General features: G+C 37.3%; 1 pseudogene; it reads right to left on the reverse strand.

The window, feature by feature from the left end:
- Positions 1-4,316: 4,316 nt before the first annotated feature.
- LOC118831867 lies at positions 4,317-4,605 on the reverse strand (annotated as a pseudogene).
- Between the last annotated feature and the right edge of the window lie 717 nt (positions 4,606-5,322).

A 5,322-nucleotide genomic window follows, 5' to 3' on the forward strand; every position in this document is an offset into this window, starting at 1 on the left:
GATGGCTGCTAGTATAGGTTCTTTTATCTACTTTACTAGGAAGTACAGCTGTTTCAGGGGTTAACAGTCTTCTTTAATTACATCAAATACAGAGGAAATGCAGAGAAGAGAAATAAAGACCAAGAGACAGGACTCTACTGCCTAAAAAAACCAATACTGCTATGTATACTTTACATTCATCACTGGATAAAGAGAGCTTTTAACTCTGAGCATTTGGGGAGCTCTGAATATATGGCTACTCAGAGTCTTGAACAGAGAATCATAAGAACCTTCTTGTAAGCAAGCCAAAGTAAAAAGCTCACCTCTCAGAATATATGCTCTTTCAGCTAATAGGGTCAGAGCCAGAAGGCATCACAACCCTCTTAACTCAGTGCCTAATTATAAATGAACAATAAGTGTGTAAGCCTTCCTACAAGCAAGTTTCCCTTAATGGGCTTCACGTGAGTCCTATTGATGGGTGGGGAAGATCTTATTCCCCATTAACCTTACAGAGGGATTGGGAAAGACCTTGTGTAGGTGCTAATGCTCATTAACTCAGATATTCTCAAAAGAAGTCCTTTCCTAATGGAGGTAGGACATTTAAAAATTGCTACTAGAGAGATTTTTCACCTTATTTTTGATATCTTTTTTATATTACTTGATTTTCAAATGTCTCCTTTTTCCTCCTCTCCCAAAGTGAGCCATACCTTGCAATAAAGACAAAAAGATAGACAAGCAGTTAAGCAAAACTTATCAAGAAATTATCCTAATGTATACACACCTCTAACTTTGAAGAGACAGGAAAGAGCTATATTTTTCTTTTTTTAAATTAGATTTTGTTTTACTTTTAAATTAAGATTTTTAATTTTTAGTTCACAACACTTAGTTCTGTATGTTTTTGAGTTCCAGATTTTCTTCCCCACCCTCTCCTCTCCTTTTCCCCACAAAGACACCATAGAATCTGATATATCTTCTACATTTACCTTTGCATTAAACTTATTTACACAATAGTCTAGTTGTAAAGAAGAATTATGACCAATGGAAGGAATGGTGAGAAAGAAGAAACAAAACCAAAAAAAGAGAGGAAAAAAAGAGAACAAATAGTTTGCCTGAATCTACATTTATACTCCATAGTTCTTTCTCTGGATATAGATAGCTCTTTCTATTATGAATCTTTTGGAGTTGCCTTTGAACCTTGTATTGCTGAGAAGAGCCAAATCTATCGAAGTTAGTCATCACAGAATCAATATATCTGTGATTGTGTACAATGTTCTCCTGGTTCTGATCCTCTCATTCAGCGTTAGATCGTGTAGGTCTTTCCAGGTTATTATGAAGTCCATATCTTCCCCATTTCTTATAACACAATAGTATTCCTTTACATTCATATACCACAACTTGTTTAGCCATTCCCCAATTGATGGGCATCCCCTTGATTTCCAGTTCTTTGCTACCACAAAAAGAGCTGCTGTAAATATTTTTGTACATACGGGTCACTTGTGTGATCTCTTTGGTATACAGCCCTTGAAGTGGTATTGCTGGGTGAGAGGCTATGCACATTTTTATAACACTTTGGGCATAGTTCTAAATTGCTCTCCAGAATGAATGGATCAGTTCACAACTCCACCAACAATGTAGCAGTGTTCCGATGTTCCCACATCCTCTCCAGCATTTATCATTTTCCTGTTTTGTCATGTTAGCCAATCTGACAGGAGAGATGTGGTACCTAAGAGATGTTTTGATTGCATCTCTCTAATCAATAGTGATTTAGAGCATTTTTTCATATAGACATCTTTAATTTCTTCCTCTGAAAACTGCCTGTTCATGTCCTTTGACCATTCTCAATTGGGCAATGACTTGTATTTCTATAAATTTGACTCAGTTCCCTGTATATTTTAGGGATGAGGCCTTTATCAGAGACACTGGTTGTAAAGATTTTCTCCCAATTTTCTGCTTCCCCTGTAATCTTTGTTGCATTGATTTTTTATATAAAAACTTTTCAATTTAACATAATCAAAATTATCTATTTTGCATTTTATAATGCTCTCTATTTCTTGTTGTGTCATGAATTCTTTCCTTTCCCATAAATCTGATAGGTAAACTATTCCTTGCTAGAATTTGCATGCTATACCACTTGGTGCATATATGTTAAATAATGATATTGCTTCATTGTTTATGGTGCCTTTTAGCAGGATATAGTGTCCTTCCTTATCTCTTTTAATTAGAGCTATCTTTGCTTTTGGTTTGATTTGCTAATCTGAGATTAGCATTGCTACCCATGCTTTTTTTTTACTCTAGCTGAAGCACAGTATATTGTACTCCAGCCTTTTACCTTTACCCTGTGTGTATCCCACTGTTTCAAATGTGTTTCTTGTAAACAACATATTGTAGGATTATGGTTTTTTATCCATTCTGCTATCCACTTCTGTTTTATGGGAGAGTTCATCCCATTCACATTTGCAGTTATGATTACCCTCTGTATCTTTTTCTCCATCCTGTTTTCCCTCTTTATGCTTTTCTTTCTCCCTTCTCCTTTCCACTCCTCAAAAGAGTTTTGCTTTTGACCACCACCTTCCTCAGTTTACCTTCCCTGTCAATTCCCCTCTTTTTCCCCTTGCTACTTTTTCCCTCCCTTCTGACCACCCCCTCCCTTTTCTTTCCCCTTTCCCCTCTTACTGCCTGTAGAACATGTTTGATTTCTATACTTATCAGAGTATGTTATTCCCTTGTTGAACAGAATTAGATGAGAGTAAATCTCAAATACTGCTCTCCTCTCTCCCTTCTTTCCCTCTACTATAATGTTTTTGTGCCTCTTCATGTGATGCAATTTACCCTTTTCTGCTACCTCCTTACCTCTTCTCCCCCAACCATCCCTTTATATCTCTTAATTATGTTTTTATCATTATATCAGTTAATTTATACTGACACTCACAGTCTGTGTATATCCCTTTCAATTGTCATAATAACTGTACTAGTCTGAAGATTGACATATATATATAAAACATATATAAAACAATATAATTCTAAATAAGGATGTAAATAATTTGCCTTATTGATTAACAAAGGTTTTTTCCCCCATTTACCTTTTTATGTCTTTTTTGAGTTTTGTATTTGAAGATCAAATATTCCATTGAACTCTGGCCTTTTCATCATGAAGGTCTGGAATTCCCTTATTTCATTGAATGTCCATCTCCTTGCCTGAAAAATTATGCTCAGTTTTGCTGAGTAGTTGATCTTTGGTTGTAGTCCAAGCTCCTTTGCCTTTTGGAATATCATATTCCAATTCATCCTGGGTATTAATGTAGAAGCTGCAAGGTCCTGTGTAATCCTGACTGCAGTTCCACAATATTTGAATTGTTTCTGGCTGCTTGCAGTATTTCCTCCTTGACCTGATAATTCAGGAATTTGGCTACAATGTTCCTTGGAGTTTTCAATTTTGGATCTCTTTCAGGGAGGAATCAGTGGATTTTTTTCAATGACTATTTTACCCTCTGGTTCTAGGACCTTGGGACCATTATCCTTGCTGATTTTTTGGAAGATACTATCCAGGCTCTTTTTTTCATCATGGCTTTCCGATGGACAAATAATTAATAGATTATCTCTCCTGAATGTATTTTCCAGGTCAGTTGTTTTTCCAATCAGATATTTCACATTTTCTTCTATTTTTTTATTCTTTAGATTTTGTCTAACTGATTCTTGATGTCTCATAAAGTCATTAGCTTCTACTTGTCCAATTCTAATTTTTAATATATTGTTTTCTTCCTTTAGCTTCTCTGTGTCCTTTTCCATTAGGTTGATTTTACCTTTTTTTTTTTTTGCCAATTTAAAGGCAGTATTTAATGAAATCCCTGTAATTAAGCTGTTTATGCATGGAAAGTTAGGGAAGTGAAATCCAAAATGCTTGGGCTAATTTTGATTCAGTTGGCCATGCCTTTGCACAGGCTGGGACACAACTTTTTCTTAAAGATAACCCCCCACCCCCAAACATGCCACAGGTAAAAATCTTATGAAAGTTTCTTTCAAGTAGGCTTTCTATATTGTTTAGTAAAAGAAGCCAGATTCAATCAAAACTTTCCAAGACAGAGGTGGAGCACATTGCCTTTGATAAAAAGTCCCTAATCTTTTAAAAGAAACAGAAAAGTGATAGTTTGGTTGTGGCTGTAGTCATGACTGTTCCTTTATTAGGATTGTTGAACAAATTTTTTAAAATAGCCATTCATGATCAAAATTCTCTGGATGATGAAAATAATTTAAATAGGGTTGTTATGATACATGTAAAAAAAGAAATCTCCTCACGAGAGACATCTCCTTTTCATAATAAATAAGGCAGCAGACAACTATTACTCATTGGTAGCCTTTTTCATTTAGGCTATCAAGTCTGCCCTCTCTCCCTTCTTCTTAATGCCTGTGAAGATTCTCTTTGTTCCAGGGATGTACTTCTTGGGGTTCTCCAGGTACTCCATCAGCATGTCCTCTCTCCAGGTGATACCTTTGTTTTTGTTGGCATCTGTGTAGGAAAAGGTTGGGGCTGGTCTTGTGCTTGCCCCCCTTCTCCATCATGTAGCACTGGTCGCACTTCTGCACGAAGATCTTCTTGCTGTTGCCCTTGCCCTTGTCCGCATCACCCATGCTGAATCCTGGAAGCGTGCACTGGCTTGGCCCACAGTCCCATGCTTTTTCACTCACTTGCTCTCCACCATCGGCCTGATTCATGCTGCCTCTGCCGATTTTACTTTTCAATGAGAAATTTTCTGCTTTTATATTCTGAATCTCCTTAACCATTTTGTCAATTTTACTTTTTAAACATTTGTTTTCATTGGTGAATTTTTTTCCATTTTTTTCTTTTAACTCTCTAATTTGGTTTTTAAAGTCCTCCTTGAGTTCTTCCAGGAATGCTTTTTGGGCTTGAGACCAGATCACATTCCCTTTTGAGGTTTCAGATGTGGGTATAGTGTCCATGCTGTCCTCTTCTGAATTGGTATTTTGATCTTCCCTCTCTCCATAATAGGAATCAGTGGTCATTGGATTTTAGTGTGTTTTTTCATGGTGTTTTTTTATTCCTCCTGGCTTCTAAAGTGGATCTCTGATTCTGAGGCTCAGGGGGATCTGTACTAAGCTTCTTGTGGTTAGAACTGTGGGCCTGCTCATTTGCTTTGTGTGTTATGGCCTCTTGTTTTGTGAGGTGTGGGGACGGGGTGGTCTGACTGCTGGAGGTCTCCTCTTCCTGTGAGTGCTCTACAGCAGGGTGGTTTTAGCTGTTCTCTATGCTGCTGTCTGCCACTTCCCCTGGCTGTGCACACTTGGGGTCCTGGTGTTGATGTTTGCTAGCTCCACCCCCCTGGGGCT

This window comes from Trichosurus vulpecula, chromosome 9, assembly GCF_011100635.1.
Source record: "Trichosurus vulpecula isolate mTriVul1 chromosome 9, mTriVul1.pri, whole genome shotgun sequence".
NCBI lineage: Eukaryota > Metazoa > Chordata > Mammalia > Diprotodontia > Phalangeridae > Trichosurus > Trichosurus vulpecula.